The sequence below is a fragment of the Protobothrops mucrosquamatus genome, unplaced genomic scaffold, assembly GCF_001527695.2.
Source record: "Protobothrops mucrosquamatus isolate PMUCROS unplaced genomic scaffold, P.Mucros_1.0 scaffold_252, whole genome shotgun sequence".
Classification (NCBI taxonomy): Eukaryota; Metazoa; Chordata; class Lepidosauria; order Squamata; family Viperidae; genus Protobothrops; species Protobothrops mucrosquamatus.
In genome coordinates, this window is record NW_015386328.1 from 535,224 (window position 1) to 553,777 (window position 18,554).

At 38.1% G+C, this 18,554-nt stretch overlaps 1 protein-coding gene across 2 annotated transcripts in view; it reads right to left on the bottom strand.

Annotated features, from left to right (window-relative positions):
* Window positions 1–8,222, bottom strand: part of SLC7A2 (solute carrier family 7 member 2) — a 39,625-nt gene extending 31,403 nt beyond the window's left edge. The window contains exon 1 of one of the 2 annotated variants that reach the window (XM_015830946.1): window positions 8,131–8,222. The gene's annotated coding sequence lies outside the window, so the exon portion shown is untranslated. The remainder of the gene's footprint in view (window positions 1–8,130) is intronic. The other variant, XM_015830940.1, reaches the window with a different exon arrangement.
* Window positions 8,223–18,554: the final 10,332 nt, after the last annotated feature.

Consider the following 18,554-nt stretch of genomic DNA (forward strand, 5'->3'; position numbering starts at 1 on the left):
TTTTCCCCTTCTGCCCATAATAAGCTAAACTTAAGACTTCAGTATGAGATCATCTGCAAGATACATATATTTTCCACAAAAATGTGCCATCAGAAAACATTCACAGGTCTATAATCTTGCCTTATTCTTGCCTCTCCAGAAATATAGTTGAAAATGGATTTTCTACAAACTGGCATTTTTATAATTCTGGCAAAACCTCTGGGAATATCAATATATTAGGGGGAAAACCCACAAAATTCTGTATAACTAAAATTGCATGGTTAGTATGAAATTTAAAAAGCTTTTGAAATGTTTTTACAGTATTGTTTATTGACACTGCAGTAAATAATAAGGTCAGTGACAGATCACTTCTGTCCATTCAAATTTAAGGAACTAATCATGCTTTTATTGCATTTTCATCATACCGCTTGTATCTGCACTTATCCAGAAACCTTACATGGATAAGCTGATGATTTATCTGCATGGTAATTAGGTAACATATCAACCAGTGTCTTAATTCTTCTTTTTTTCCCCATGGATTAGCATTACTGCAATTTTTTTGTGATCAGCAACTTTGTTTTATTTCCAGTATCTTAGGTTCTTTTTTATCATTGACAATTATAGAATTTCAGTACTATATAACTAAGAAAACAAGATTTTAAATTGATTTTGTGGGAATGGTGATCATTGACAATATGCTGGATTTGCATACAGCATTCCTTCTGACCACATGTGATTCAAAAATCTAGGTAAGAACTCAAATGTGCCAAGGAAGAGGTTGTGGTCATCTTATTAAGGAACAAGGTGCCATAAATGTCAATACAGATAATGTTACGGTGGGCTAGAAAAATGTTACTTATGACCTGTCCTTGAAGTTACAACTGTGTATTCATGTGAGTACAACTGTATACTCATGTGATTGCATTTTGGGTATTTGATAATGGGCTCACATTTACAACCTGTTGCAGTGTCCTCTGGTCCAGTGACCATAATTTGCAATTTTTTGGCTGTTTTCTGGTTGAAAATGGCAAAAAATTCCTTAGAGTATTTTGGATTTATTTAATGACTATGTGAGCCACTTAACCATGGTGACTTGTTTTACAACTGTCATAAAAATGGTCATAAAATCAACTTTGTCACGTGGTACCTTGACTTACAATTGCAATAACTTAAGACTGAAATTCCAAGTTCCATGGAGGTCATAAGTCAAGGACTTTAAGGAGGTTATCTTACATTTACTGATTCAAGTAAAATATTTATTTCCCTCAAATGCACCCATGTCAGCGTTAATATCAGAAGACGTGTTATTAATCAACTGCATTCCAACATGAAGAAATAATAACTTATCATAATAACCAGTTTGATCTAGTGACTAAGGCACCCAAGCTTAAAAGCAAGAGACTGTGAATTCAAGTCTTATTAAAACCAGCTGGGTGATCTTGAGCCAGCCCCTCTCTGTCAGCCCAAGTTACCTCACATGGTTCTTGTTGGGGGGGAAATAGGAGGGAGAAAGTGTATTGAATATGTTATTTGTAAAATTGGTAAAATACAAGTTATTTGTAAAATAATAAATGTAGGAAATAAATAAACAAACAAACAAATAATATAACATATGCTGGTTCCCTTATTTAATAGCTATTGCTATCGAATAAAGGCTAATAATATATGTGTCCCAGGATAATGTTACAGGATCCAATCTGAGTCCATCACTGGGACCAGAAGTTTAGTCTTCTGAGCTTTCAGACTTGTGCTGGAGCCCAATAATTTTTTAATTTATTACTATCTTTTTTAAAAAACAGGATGTTCAAATTAAGCATTATTTTTCAGCCATTTTTGGAGGTATAGCATCCTTTATTCCTATAACATGTGGTTCAGAAAATGTTTTGTGCCACATAACAGGAAGATTTCAAGTATATTATTTTCTCTATGCATGTGTGTGTTGAATGCAATACCACAACCTTCTTTTGGCCCCAGACAGGCTTGCCCTGTTCCATGGTTATTTCAGTCAGTGGAGAAAGTTGCAACATATGCTTGGGTTAGCAGAAGGTCATTTGACGCAGGCATGATGTGATCAGCTTGAAAATCTCTGATCAAGTTCCCAATGTATTTCATAAGATGCATGTTTTAAAATGCATAGCCATATAATTGTATCTGCACAGAACAGTTAAAAATGAGTGGAACTTCAACTTTATTTCCATGCTGTCCTAACTTTGTATAGGAAGCTGAACATTCAAGTGATTGCTTTGGTGTTTTCAAGGAAAATACTTCATGCTCTGTTAGTGATACATTAAGTGCTATTTAAAGTAAAGCATGCACCTTGAAAATGGAACTCTCTGGCTTTAGTTGCCTAAGTTATAAATAAATGTTTCTTTTACTTCCAAGGATAATTTATATTATCTTGAAATAATGATTAGATTATGATGGATTAGATGTGCTTTTTTAATGTCAGAGGCTAACTGCAAAATAAATGCATCATGGGGAACTTGAGAGGTTGAAATTAAGTCAAGCACAGGGACAAGAACACATTCTGAAAAACGGACTACTTCTTCAGCTGATCTTCCTCTTCTCCAATCTTCTGGGTGCTGGGTGCCAGATACAGGTGGAAGGTGCCAATTGTATTAGGACTAGGAGACATTGATTTGAATACAAGATCTTACACAGGATCAGTTTGATGGAAAAGGAATTGTACTACAGTGAAGTAACCAGGGTGTGTGTTCTGCAAAAGTTAATCACAGCAAACTCCATTGAATCAGTGAGCTGCAGATCTCAATTCTGTGTTTCAAAACATGCTAAGGATCACTTACCAAGCATTAATTATTACTAATAAAAAAAACTTGAAACGTTATTTCTTTGTCTGATGTTTCTTTCTCTTTCCTAGTGGATTCTCATGCATTACTGTAATCCAAATAGAAATACCAAGTTTGTGGTCTTAGATGGCACAGAATCTCTACATCAGGGGTGTCAAACTCAATTTCATTGAGGGCCGCATCAGCATTGCGGTTATCCTTGGGGGGCTGGGCAGGTGTGGCCAGGGTGGGCGTGGCCTACTGGGTGGGCATGGCTGGAGTGGGTGTGGCCTACTGGGTGGGCATGGCCAGCTCTACATCGCTTGTGTCAAGGGTGCCTGTGGGGGCCTGGGCAGGAGTAGGACAGATCTGAAGGTCTCTGGCAGAAGGGGGTTGGACCAGGGCAAGCGCCAAGGCATGGTCCACTGGAAGAGCCTGCTGAAACCCCAAGCCGGATATGTGAAGTAGGCGAGGGCCATTTGCTGGCCACTTCCAGGCGATGGTGCATTTCTTCATTCCTCACAAAGGGTGACACCTCCCCAGCATGCACTCAGGAGGTGGGGCCAATGCGGCAGGCGCCGGTCCCTTGCTGTTTCCAGGCGGCCTTGTGGAGCTAAGACTGAATGCATTTCAGCATAGATGGCCACCACAAAATTGTACATTGGCTCCCGGACGACCTGGGCCAGGGCCAAGGCAGCGGGAGTCATTCCCTCACTATTTCCAGGATGGCTTCGCGGGCCATATAAACCACGTCACGGGCCGCATCCAGCCCCCGGGCCTTGTGTTTGACATGTCTGCTCTACATGATTGTTTCCCCTAGTCACACAAGTACTGCCATTTTTCATGAATATAATAATGCAATTTCAATTCAACAAAACTGTATTACATAATTATTACTTTAATAATAAATATTACTGAAGTATTAAGTAATATATTTAAACTAACTATATTCTTTGCCATATAAAAGTACACAGATCTGATGCTTTGGAAATTTAATTAAATTTAAATTAAAAACTTGCTTTTCAAAATATGCTTAAATTTCAACTTACGGTATCTTAATTTTAAATAAATGTAACCCAAAAGTGATTACATTTATATTGTAATTATATATAATATATAGAGAATTTAAACACATCTAAATATAAACTTATTTATACACAAGCTTGTTACATAAAAGAACCCAAGGAAATTCTCAAAAGCCAATACAGTGAAAATGCTCTGTGACAAAGTCCAATGCATCAGAAAAATTAGTAGTAGATGACATAAGCAAAATGATATGATTCAGCAAAGAATTATTTTAGAACTCTATCAAGAACTATCTTACATTCAAATGTAAATAAGTAGCACAAAAATTTTGTAGAGTAACATTACAGAGAAAAGTTTCCTATATCCAAAGGGCCTTATGAATCTGTCATTTATATAACCGATAATAGACTTCTCTAGAACCATAGAAAACTCTAGAAGAAGATAGAGCATATATAAGAGAGAAGTGAAATAATTCTCAATGGGAAAAGGGATCTATCACTGTGAGACAGGGCAGGTACTGCTGTCAAAGCAAGAATATTTAAAAAGCTACCTGTTCAACATCACAATCTTTTCTAAAGGTTTAAAGTATAATACAAAACAGGAGATGGATTGATTTGAAATACTAATTCCAACTATCCCAGTGAAAAATAAAGATTACCTATTACCATGTTTCCTCCAAAATAAGACCAGGTCTTATATTAATTTTTGATCCAAAAGACACATTAGGGCTTATTTTCCGGTTAGATCTTATTTTTGGGAAAACATGGTAAAAAAAAATAGCATCCTTAGTTATCTGTATCAAAACTATCAAACAACTTACTGAAATTACTACTGTTGGTGGTTTGTAAATCTAAAAAAGAACCGCAGACATTATCAACATCAAATTTCATATCCTGATTTCTTACCAATCCACAGATTCTACCCTCTCCAGCTCTAGCATGTAATATTAGGTTGAAAGGCCACCAAGGAAAAGCAAATACTGTATAAACATTCACTTTAAGCAATTAGTTCTGCACCATCTTTGTGTGTGGACATAAAGTGCAACATCAACAGTAAATTACTGCAGGTTCTGCTCATTAATTTGGTTCACTGGGCTAAGTATAACCCCCATCTGTCAGTATACAAGGGGTAAAAAAACAATAACCAGAGAGAGTTAGAAATCCCACTGAAATCATGTTTTTAACCAGTCAACTGAACAACCAAACCATGTATCAATAAAGGCTATTTTATAGCATGGATTTGGCTTTTCATAAAGTAAAATAAATGTTTGTATATCTATCAATCTCATAATTTTATTTTGTGAGAAATAAAACTTGTAATAATATATTAAGTATGATAATTTGAGCCTAAATAAAGATTCCAAGTGCACGAGCTATTCAAGAAACGCTTTTGGTAAATCCCAACAAAACCAAGGAACTCGTCATATTCTGAATTAAGCATTTTTTTAATTTTAAGAAGCTACATTATAACCATAAAGCAACCAAGATGACCCTAAAGGTTTATGATTTTTTGAGAACAAAATGCTCCTAGACCCAAATGTGTGCTTTCTTTGTTTTTGCACATTTACACAGTATAGGCTTTGCCGTAATGGTTTAATGTGGTTATTCTTTCAGAAGAGCAAAACAAATAAATAAATGCAACATATTCCTAGTAGAACAGTGGCTAATGGAATATATTTGAAAATGACTGTCTTGAGGCCAGTAATTATATTAAACTATATTGAACATGCAATGGTCTATTTAGGCCGCCAAACAGGCCAATTCTTTTCTCAGTGCCAGAAGCCAAAATAAAACACCAAAAAGCTGTCCCCTATCTAACATAAACATATCCAATGAAAGGGAATACAACACCTCTCTGATGTTACATTCCAATGTTACACTGTTCTTCATGTTAAGAAGTAATATGTATGTGTTATACAGGTTTTGTACTACACTGGGCTGTCACTATAAACGGGAGACAAAAACCCAGAATATACACTATGTAAAACCCGGCTGTAAAAGAGGAGTCAGTCATACCAAACATCCTCAGTAGGGAAATTACATAAGATCTGTATTTTCTGTTCTGTCAGCTTAAGAGAAGATGGTCTCTATATATCATTCTGCTAGATTACTGTTAAGATGTTCCCCCATACACATACATAAACACAAAAACACCCACACACACACCAACTTAAATCAATCTCAGGCCTGCACTCTGGAATAGAGAGAACTGTCTTGAACAAGGTGTTCAAGAAAACTGCACTGGCTAGTCAGTTTGGTGATTTACAGCAAACTTAACACAGATTTCAGATTTTACTCTCTGTTTCTTGTTCAGACCAAGCAATCCCAACATAAGTAATGCAGTCCTCAACAAAGGAGCATTGTATTGCCATATGACTTGAAATGCCACTCAGTATGATTGGCTAACATTATGTAAATAATGTGACTTGTAATCACTACACTACTTGAAGTATACATTAAAAAAGGCACATATACAAAGACATGCACATATAAGTTATGTGCAGGCTGAAGGCACTGCACTATTTGTTCAATTCTTTCTGAATAAGGAATATCTATATATTGAAAGCACTGTACTTCTTGTTTAGCTAGTTTTGAAACAGTGTGCTATGTGACGCCAGTCACTTTTATAAACCATGCATGAACTAGGCCACAAAGGTTTTTTAAAATGAACTATGTTCTAGCAGGAAGTGTGATCCTCCAAGTAGTGCAAGCACCAAAGTTACAGGCTGTGATAGTAAACACAGATTGCGTACTTTTGTTACAGGAAGAATGCAAGATGTCCAATGTATAGTCACTGATCCACTTCTTTCTCATGCTTAATCAACTTTGGTTGTTGTAAAACAGACCTAGACCAGTTTACTGGAATTTCCTGTCTGACCCTTAAAAAGGATACTATCTGTGTTCACTGATTTCTTTCTTATTTGAAGTATGTATGAAAGATTGTACTTAAAGAAAAATAACAGGTATGGGCTGGTCTTATGCTTCCCAATTGACCTAGTACCTCAGAGGGAGAATAAAGAGAATTCGCGTCCTCCAGCACAGCCAGTTCTAATAAGGAAAAGGATTTATCTGCATCCTGTTCTTGCTCTGGGAACAGAGATTCCAGAGAAAGCCAGAGGCTTTCCCCAGATCAGATATACTTCTTAGCAATGTATGCAATCACTTACCACTAGTTAAAAATAGTTCAAATGACCTTTCAGGATAAAATAGGTTTGACAGGCAATTTTGGGACTTTCTTTAGAATATTTCTGATCTCTTTCCTCCAACTCACCCTTACCATTGAAGTGAAATGCCCTGGTATTTTATTTCATTCTTAGATGAGACATCACAGCTTTTGTTTTGAGTCAGGCAAGCCAATGAATTCCTTTGCATAAACAACACATACTGTCATGAAGTTTTAACTATAAATATACCCTGCAACCAGCTTGAACCAACTCAACCCTGAAAGCAGGACAAAATCACCCCAAGCTGCCCTTTATCTCAGCCATAGTACAGAACAGGCAAAGCATAAGTAAACAAGGGGTGGTGGTGAGTCGCTAACATTCCTTCCACCTTATGCCCTTCATCTGGACTAGCATGCCTGCCTCATAAATTTCACTTCTCCTCTGAACTTTAGAACAAGTACCTTGCAACGGAATCCTTTCATAGCATAAGATTCTCAAGTAGTGCAGCAGACTAGAAAGTGCAATCAAAGGAATTTTTGCATGGGATCCTAAGCTAGCCAGCCTTTCCTGAGGTGGGATTTCCGATTTTCTTTTATATCAAGCCACATAAGAGCCCAGATTCAACAGGCGGAAATGTTAGCTGACAGGAGAAATTGCATCAGCTGAACATCTGCCTGCCACGCGGTATTACTGACACAAAACGAGATGCGGTGACATCCTGGATCTCGACATATGAGAAAGTTCAGAGACCCAGCAAGTGATTCGCACCTAGGTACTTATGCTTATTCCCTCCACGCTTTCCAGCCTTTTGGTGAGCAACGTCCGGCCTTTTCCTCCCCCTATCCCCCCCACCCACCCCCCGCTTCCCTGCCACGCAATCTGCATTTCCCAAGCGCTCCCTGCTCTCCCCGCCACCTCCCGTGCCTAAATAAACTGTCCTCACGTGCTCGTGGAAAGAAAAACACTTTCCCCGGAATGCTGCTTTTTTTTAATCCCTCCCCAACTCTCAGCGGAAAACTTTAAGTGGAGGGGAGGAAAACTTCGCTTCGCCGCTGCAAGTGCCCGGCAGTTCTAGGCAAGGCGCCCGCAGAGAGGAATCTGTGCGCGCGTGTGTGTGTGTGTGTGCAGGGAGGGGGAAAAAAAGGAATGAGGGGGCGGAGAAATGCTTCCACTCACTCGAGCCGTCTGAAGCGCTGGCGGGTGAAGACAAGCGGACTTGTGGAAAGCGGACGCGCGGAGTTGCTGGTGCTTCGAGAGGGGAGCCCGTCCCGCGCTTGCTGTTCACTCGGCAGCGAGCCGGCAAAAGAAAGAACTCAGGGATCGTAATTCCCGACGCGTGCCCCGAGCCCCGCCCCCACATTCCACTCGACCCGCCCCCTCCCCAGGCCCCTTGCCTTCCCACGCCCGGAGAGCTGATGAATGCCCGCCCAGTCTTTCTAGCCAATGGCGCGGCGAGGCGAGGCGGTGGTTGGCAGGTCCTCGCGCGCTGTCGGAGTTGCTTGCCTGCAGGAGTTGGGCGATCTCCCAAGATCTGTTGGAAAGAGGGCTGGAATTGTTTGACTCATGGAGAGGAGTACCCTACAAAAATTGCGAGTTTCAATATCGTGGCCCTTCCTGTTCATTGGCAAGCTTCGAACTCCTTCCCCAATTAATAGCCTGTTTATTCATGGAAAATAATGATTCATTGAAACTGTAGTACAGTACTAAAGATACCTCGGGCTGTGAACGCATCTAGACGTATATTGTGTTGGCGTGATGACAATATGCTTGCATTCCCGAGTTCTGTTCGAACGCATATTTAATTTAATTTAAGTGGCATCGGGTTGTTTTTTTCCGTCCGGGAAATAAATGCCGGTGTTATTGGAGGAATAGGTTTTGCCATGTCAGTCAGTACAAGTAAATGATCGAAGGATCAAGATTTTAAGATCTTCCCTTTTTTATTGCAAAACGTGTTTTAAAACAAGAACAACTCCTGAAAAGTACAGTTCCTGTCAAATGTATAATTAGATTTTTTCCCCCAGCAGAATTCTATTTTACAAAACAACTATTCTCCGAACACTTTTGTTAATTAAGGTACTAGTTGCTGTTAGTTTATTTACAAGACTTACAGATATCTCTACTCAGCAGATTTTGAGTGGCATACAGTTCCCTAACTACATAAACGTTTAATTCAAATTTTGGTCAACTCCAGATGCATGGAGTTCATCTCCCAGATACTAGGGAATTCTGGGAATTGAAGTCCATTCATTTGGAAGTTACCAAGGCTGGGAAATAATAGTTTAATGCTCTGAATTTCCAATACAATAAGTGATCATTCGGGGGGGGGGGGGAAATAGCCGGAAATGTTTCCTTCCTTTGGGGGATTTTTAGCCATCTTACCATGAAGTTGAAAACTTGTACACTATTTTGGAAATCTTAAATTGGTTTAATACAAATACTGTGATAGTAGGAAAACATACTTGCATATTTATTGGTGAACTGTCACTTCAGTTCTCCAGCTCTTCCATTTGCTTCCAATCTCATTGAATTCTGTGTCCAAAGGATTAAAACAGCATGCCATCTGATTTATGCAATGGGAAAGAGACACTTTGTCTGACTACCTTCACTACTACAAAATATTTTGAAACAGCATTCCATTCTTTCTGTTACGGAACATTATCCAAATTTCTTTCCAGCATGCTATCCTGAGAACCAGAACTGGCACTTCTAAATGATAGTTCAGAAATAATTCATGCTGAAGCATGCAAAAACTCCACTTAGTCATTAAACCCATTTAGAAAGTTTATTTTCTTCTTATCCATTAGGCTACCACATTTGGAGTGCAGAAATCCAGATGACAGTTTTCCCATCTTTATTGCCAACAAATGGTCAAGCCCAGATTGTGTAGCCTTACTTAAATTCATGAGTATCACCTTGTGTTTAAAGGTACCGAACCAGCAATAATGGAAGTTATGTTGCTATTACAGTGCAGAATAGAATAGCCCATTGAATGAGATGGCCTATAAATACACAATGGAACTATCAGCCAAACAGCAGTTTACAACACAATCCTATAAATATCGTCTGAGAAATACGCCCCATTTAGATCAGTTATAAGTGAATATTAGATTTCAGCCTTAGTGTGTTAAAAATGGTTTACAGCCTGGGTTTGTCCATTCATACCAAGTCATGATTTAATTGTGATCTACTGAATAAACCGGCAGGGTTCAGTAAGCATGCCAAGCCCTGACCCAAACTTTATGTGTCTGCATACACATAATAAAAACCAGTTAACCTATATTAAAGCTTAGGTGCAATACGTGTACTTATTGATAACCTTTTTAAAATAAAGTCTTTTCTTTAGCTTTTATCCTGGTTATGGCGGCAGTGGCCGCTCCTTCTCGTCTTCCTCCTTCTCCTTCTTCTAGTATAAAACTGGCTTGCTGTTGATATTTTTCTGGATGTTTTCTCAGCTTCTCAGACTAAACCCAGATATTCCCTTGAATGGGAATTTACCTCCCATTCAAGTATTAACGCTGTGTCTTTTTACCCCTTTTCAATATACAGTCCAGTAGCTCCTCGGCTAGGCAGGCCTAGATTGTAAAACTAGAAACCAGCTTTATACTAAGAAATGAACTAAATAACAAATCAGGCCTTTTAAGAGTTTTTGGTACTTCCACTCACATTATGCAGCTGATGCTTATCTGTACACATCTCTAGAACTAATCTGTACAAATTATCTATGAGTTGAAGGAGCTGGGAGGAACCAACATAACACAAGAGGTCTTTTAAAAAAATTCTGCTTTGCAAATGAAATATACTTCTACTTCCTTCTTCTGCCCTTGAGGGGATTTTGATTCTGAATTGATTGTGTCTGAAAAAGGAAAATAATGTCAATATATCTTTTTTAGAGAAAAAGGCATTGCCCTTTGGGGTATGCAACACATTTATTTGGCAGGACAACATGTGCTATTTTTTACAGGGCTGTTTGAAAAATAAGCTGTTAGATAAATATAAGATTATTTCCAGGCACACTATGTGCTTTAGCCTTTTTGGAATATCACTGAGGGGAAAAATTAACAAGAATCATTTTTTAAAGGTAATTTTATATCTGGCTGTAATTGAACATCTACCTGGTCAGAACAGATTAGAGCACACAGGTTTCAAACTACAGGCAGTGAAAAGGAAACGCAGATGCCCTCAGGCTGCTTTTTTGCACAATTAAGGAACAAAATTGAGTTCAATTTTTCTGGTTATTTCCATTTTGTAAATCTTACAAGATTGTGGAAGTAATTATTAGAAGTTTAAAAATAGATACAGTTGCCATTTATAATTCAATCTTTTTACGGTTGGAAAATATAAAAATTGCAAATGGGTTGGGTTTTTTTTCTCTTTATTATATATAAAAAAAGCGAGTGGACAAAATATTTTTTTTCCTCAGTGAAATGTAAGGTAAGTAGCAAATTTGGCAGGTAAGAATTTCAAATGTGTAAAAAGGAAGCTTATAAGAAAAAAGTATACAAATCGTCCTATTATCTTTTCTCCAGAGACAAATCAGACTTGTGAATAGTTTATTGAACAATTACATATTTGTAATACACTTTGGGGAAATATTTGGTTAGCTATACACTCATCATTTCTGAGATAACAATCTATTCTCTTGATTCAAATTAGAGATGACAAAATTAAATTATTATTCAATAAGGTATCAATCTTGCTGACTCCCTTTGAACTTTTTGTTCAAGAATGAATCAAGTTAGGCCAGTAATCAAGCAACTGGGAAGTTAAAAATGCTCTATAACCAATATTTTTAATCTTGCCATTTCTGATGTCAAATGCTTGTCTTGTTATTCTGTGGTACACATTTGTCTGTTCTTTGTGGACAGACAAATGTGTACTGTGGGCTGACAGACACATATATAACATTGTAAGATGAGCAGGTGAATGACCCTCTGATGCGGTGGCTGACATTCTGAGTTTCTCAAACAGGACTTCCTAAAACTTAAGCCTATTTCTAGCTGTTGTGTTGCAAAAGTGGAGCTACTTAGTGGTTAATTTACACACACCCACACACACCCACATGCATAAAATGAAAATGTGAATTTGTCCTAAGAAAAACAGAAGGGAGCAAGAGGTTAAAAACAACAGGACTTATTTTTAAAACTTATATTCCAACTACTTTCTACCTAAGAAGAAAATAGATGACAAACCAGAGATAATTAGTTAAATTAAAAAAAATGTACCCAGACAATAATAATTGTCAGGTACACCTGATAAAATACTGCAAATAATACCATTCTGCAGATATAGTGCCACTTTCCTGTTGACTAGTAAGATTTCTATCATGCTCTATTCCAGTGATGGCGAACCTTTTAGAGACCGAGTGCCCAAATTGCAAACCAAAACCCACTTATGTATCATCGGGTGCCGGGTGGGTGTGGCCCATTGGGTGGGCATGGCTGCGGTAGTAACAACAGACTGGGTGGGACTAAAAAGTTCAATCAATTCCAACTTTGCGAGATCTTTTTTTTCCCCACGAGAAGTTGAAATTGATTGATTGAAACTTTTTTTTTTTTTTGCACACGGCGGTGGAGGCCTAAAGCAAAATGGTTTTATAAAACCCAGCTGAAGGCCTAGGACTGGAGCAACGGTGTGCATGCCCACAGAGAGAGCTCTGCGTGCCACCTGTGGCACATGTGCCATAGGTTCGCCACCACAGCTCTATTCCATATTTTTTTTAAAAATAAAATAAAATGCCCATGGGGGAAAAATAAGTTAACTTTAAAAAAACACTCATCCTAATCTTTTTTGTCATAGAAGTTGGCAAGCTGAAAAGCACATCAAAGGGAGAAAAATGTGTTATGTCATAAAATCTGGTTAAGAGTACATGGGAAAACCCTTCCTAAAAAGTCAAGATATAAATAGCAAATCCCTAGTGCTACAGAACGTGCTTGTCTTATTTTAACTCATAGTCAATTCCCAGTTTGGATTTGCCCTCTTTCCCTTGGAATACTTCTGGAAAAAGAATTTTAGAGGAGTTACACAGATGTTAGATCTCTGCTTGCTTATGCTGACCAACAACAAATTCATTTAGATAGAACAGAACAGTGGTTTTTTTAAATTTGTTTTTGGTTGTTATTGCTAACTATAAGCATTTATAAAATGTTTAAAATGGTGTTATCCACTACATAGGGAATTATGGGTAAGGTTGTTTTTCTCTTATGATGTTCATCCTGAGGACTTGAGAGTGCAGGTTCTTGGCCCTGAATAAATACTATAATCTTCATAATAAATGGCTCCAACATTACTAATGTGCATAATATTGAAGTGGCAATACTTCACTACAATAGGGTCACCCATGTGGTATTTTATTGCACACTTCCCAAGCAAGCATATCTTTTTCTCAAAAAGTGAGGACTTACAGAAGTGTTATGGCTATATAAAGCTTTGGTTTGGATCTCCATTTGAAGCTGTTTCTAAAATCCTTCAATCAAATTAATTTTCTGCATCTAATTACTAAATTGGATGTCTTTCTCTGAATTTTTTCATCTGAACTGAATCAATCCAATTTGATGTTTTGGTGTTTTTGATCAAAGAAAAAAAAGTAAAAAAACAGTCTTGTCAGATCATATTGATGATGATATTCAAATCAATCATTTAAATTGGATCAGGACCAATCTATGCTCCTCTAATTTATACTTGTGGTGACCGTGCTGCTGCTCCACAATCCTGTCTTTAAAAAAAATTGTAGAATGAAAATAAGAACATGGTAAAAATTTAAAGATTAAAATATTTTACCATTATCCATAAAAATGACCACAGTATAGTAATTTATGGTAAATAGATTCAGTCATTAAGAAAAGAAAAGGAATACTAAACAAAATTCTATCCTGTGCGGAAATGGACAGACTGACATTAGAACTCAAAAATAAATCAGAAACAGAGTACTTTGAAATTTGGAATAAAGTGTATAATTGGTTGGATTTTAAGAGGTACGCTGGGACAAAGGCTGATGATTAAGTAGATAACCTAGAAATTCTTATTTTAATATTTGTTATATCAGATAGAACCAAAAGTTATTTAACTAGGATGTACTTTATTGAAAGAATGCGCACTGTGTAACAATGTAATAACTTAATGTAAAGTAGATAGATAGATAGATANGGCACCCTGAGGAGGCCCGCTCTGTGGGAGCGTACCGGTCTATGGGAGGGAATCTGTGGCAGAAGGCGGTCTCGGAGGTAGCCAGGTCCTATGCCATGGATCGCTTTAAAGGTGGTAACTAACACCTTAAAGCGCACCCGGAAGACCAATAGAATGCAGAATGGAATAGAAATAGAAATAGAAATAGAAATAGAAATAGAAATAGAAATAGAAATAGAAATAGAAATAGAAATAGAAATAGAAATAGAATGGGATGGGATGGGATGGGATGGGATGGGATGGGATGGGATGGGATGGGATGGGATGGGATGGGATGGGATGGGATAGGATAGGATAGAGCTGGAAGGGACCTTGGAGGTCTCCTAGTCCAGCCTCCTGCTCCAGGAGACCTTATACCATCTCAGACCAGTGACTGTCTAGTCTCTTCTTAAAAACCTCCAGTGATGGAGCGCCCACAATGTTTGAAGGCAAGCTTGGTTGGATCAAGGTTGGATCTATCCTTGATAAGTTTCCATCCATTGAATCATTTTCCTGAATCAGAATAGAGCTGGAGGGGACTTGGGGGTCTTCTAGCACAACCCCCTGCTCAAGCAGGAGACCCTGTACCATTCCTGTCAAATGACTGTCCAGTCTCTTCTTAAAAACCTCCAGGGATGGAGCACCCACAACTTCTGGAGGCAGGTTGTTCCATTGGTTGATTGTCCTCACTGTCAGGAAGTTTCTTCTTAATTCCAGATTGCTTCTCCCCTTGATTTGTTTCCATCCGTTGCTTCTTGTCCTGCCTTCAGGTGATTTGGAGAATAGGTTGATCCCCTCTTCTCTGTGACAACCACACAAGTTTTGAGCTGTTATTTACAGATACATGGAACGCACCATTGTATAACCCTACCAAAATGGTGACTTTCACTCCCTGAGGTCTCCACTGGAATCGTTTCAACTTCTTCAAACTTCCAAACGTTTCCTTGGAAATATGATTTGCAGAGCCCCTTAATTCTCTGGGAATATTCTTATGGGTTTACAATTTATTCCTTCAGAGGGGTGACTTTCTTCCTTCCTGCTATCCCAATTAAGGTAAAAGCACTTGCTCACTTATTCTCCACCCCTTCATCCTAATACAGAAGCTTTCTAGGAGACAGGAAATTTATGCATTGAGATCTGACAGCCTTGCCTTATTTATTTATACTAAGAGATAAATCAAACACAGGCCACTCTGCCCAAGAATAAGTTATTCATTATCTGTCCAGTAGGCACATTTGTGAATCAGATGTGTGTGTGTGGGGGGGGAAAGGTATTTCAATTAGAAAGTGCATTGTTGGGCCCTGTTTTACTGCCACAGGCATTAAGCTTTTTCATTGGGGATTGCTCAGTTGCGTCCTTATTGGTGTTGATGTGTTTGATCACCGCTGACTTCAGGATTCTGCAAAATGGTGTGAATAAGAATACAAGGTGGCAATTGCTGAAATCAAGAAGGACACAGGTTTTTTTCCTTCCATGGTGGGAGAGCATGCCTGTTTTGCAAAAGGAAAGGAAAAAGAAACATCTTCAGATGCAGAAGAGACCTAGCTGAGGGAAAGGTGGAGAAATTGTACAGAGCTTCCACTAAAATAACTGGAAATAAAATATTTTTAAGGGTGGGGATTGGAGAGTCAGGTGACTGGTGTAGTGGTTAATGCATCAATTCAAAAACTGAGAAACCATGAGTTCTAGTTCTAGTTCTAGTTCTAGTTCTAGTTCTAGTTCTAGTTCTAGTTCTAGTTCTAGTTCTAGTGGTAAGGCCGCACTTGGAATACGGCATCCACTTTTGGTCGTCACAATGTAAAAAAAAGATGCTGAGACTCTAGAAAGAGTGCAGAGAAGAGCAACAAAGATGATCAGGGGACTGGAGGCTAAAACATATAAGGAACGGTTGCTGGAATTGTCTAATTTAATGAAAAAAAGGACTAGGGGCAACAGGATAGCAGTCTTCCAATATCTCAGGGGTTGCCCCAAAGAAGAGGAGAATCAAGCTATTTTCCAAGGTGCCTGAAGGCAGGACAAGAAGGAACGGATGGAAACTAATTGAGGAATGAAGCAACCTGGAACTAAGGAGAAATTTCCTGACAGTGAGAACAATTAACCAGTGGAACAGTTTGCCTTCAGAAGTTGTGTGAGCTTCATCACTGGAAGCTTTCAAGAAGAGACTGGACAGCCATCTGTCAGGAATGGTATAGTAGGGTCTCCTGCTTGTGTGGGAGGTTGGACTAGATGACCTCCAAGGTCCCTTCCGACTCATTCTATTCTATTCTNTAAAACGCCCCCCTGGTCACGGCCGACAGATGGTCTTCCAATGTCAGCCGTGGATCCAGGAGGACTCCCAAGTTGCGGGCCTTCTCTGAGGGGGCCAAAATTTCGCCCCCTATAGTCAGCGATGGAGTCAGCTGACTATGCCGAGGCGCCGGCAGCCACAGCCACTCAGTCTTGGAAGGGTTGAGCCTGAGTCTGTTCCCCCCATCCAGTATTGTTTAAACAGGGAAGTTGTATCATGTCCAATGTGTCTTTTTTGTCTTTAATTGTATTATGTTTAATGTGTCTTTTGTGTTTTTCAATTGTATATTCAATAAAATTTTGTATAAAAAAAGGAATATATATATATATCCCTTATGACAAATTTGGATTTACAAGGAAGATCTAAAATGCAGGTATAATGATGTTGATTTAGCGCAATGACGATTAGAAACTCTAATTTCTGGAATCTAGCCCATCAAAGGAGGTCATAAGAGATGAGACTGAACTATTGCTATTATATCTATTCACTATACACTCTTTTTTCCTAATATCAGATTGAGGCTAGGGTGTTTGAATATCTGACATGTAATAAAAAAATCTGAAATAATCCTGAAATAATCCTGGTTAACAGTTCAATGTAATTCCTGGAGGGTGGTTTGCAAACAGTGCCAAGCAAACTGTATGAACCCCTGACCTGACACATTTGGCATTTCTTACCCTTCTCTCTTTATTTTTCAGAAACTTAAAAGGGTCATTTGAAACAAAATAACAAATTTTGAGACAATCAAGGATAGCAATATTGTATGCTTATGCTCTTTCTAAACAGAGGATTTTCATCATACTTTGCTTCCCTTAATCCAATGCTTTCTTTCTTAGAACTGCTTCAAGCCAAGTGATACTACAGGTTGCCCTATTCATCTGGCAAGCGACTTATCTTTGTTAATTTTGGACTGCGGAGGGATCATTGTCTTCAAAGCCTCGACAAGGGGAACAGAACAGAACAGACTGAGTCCAACCACTGAACCTTAATTCACCGGTTTGCAGTTACACGTGTTCAAGCAGAGTAGGCATGGTCCAGGTCTTTTAATTAAATGGAGTCATCTTGTAAGACCAAGGAAGCATGCCTTCTCTGTTACTGCTCCTGCCCTTTGGAATAGCATCCTTCCCAGGGATCATTCAAAGATTAGCCACGTTTTTCTTTCCTTTTTTCCTTAAGTGACTTGTCTAATGAAGATCTATAAAACTCAAAATCTTGCAATGATCTTGTTCAGTGTAAGCTGCATCAGATGATCTGTGTATTACAAATTGGTTATTTAATACTGAACATTAATACTTATTGCTGTCACCCATTTACTTGCCAAATCATATGCTCAGTGACAATGGTTGCTTTCATCAATAATTACCATAAAAATCCCACTTGTTTCAGAATGACTGGTTTGATTTATATTAACTTGGAGAAACAATAATAAACCTGTTGAAGACCATTTCATTTGTGTGTCAAAGTATTTCCTTTAATTTTGTTTTTTGACCTACATGAAATCATCAATGAATAATTCCTAAAATGTGTTAAAAGTTAAACTAAACAACAGTGAATAGTGTTAAAGGTTAGATGTTCCTAAAACTGAATCACGAGATTAACATCTCATCTTTTTCTTAGATGGACCCAACTGGGGAAAAGTTCACATGAAGTACATCCCATAATAACAAAAAAATGTGACCTACAAGATTTCCTACAAGGAAGAAAAATTCTAGTGTTTATTCAAGTAGCAAAGGTTCCAAGAAATATTAATAGCAAAATTACAATAAAATGTCTGGCTGACACTGAACTTCAAGCCAATTAATCACCGTATATAAAAGTATGTTCTGTGAATTTGTCCCAGGTAATTTGTTTGATTAATTGTATGAACCATCTTTAAAAAACTATAGATAAATGTGACAGACAAGGGCCTACTCTAGAAATATATATACATGAACACATGACTATTCTAAAGCTAAATCTAAGTGAATGCATAACAACCATTGTTTTAAATTAACATGGTTAGCATTACCTGGCATGGGAAGTTATTCTGTGTTTGTATAACATGGTAAACTGTACATGCATCATTACCTGTTGTTAAGGATAAATGTAAGCAATGGTGTGTATTTATATTAACCAACTAGATTGGTTGTCTTATAGGCCATATATTAAAGTC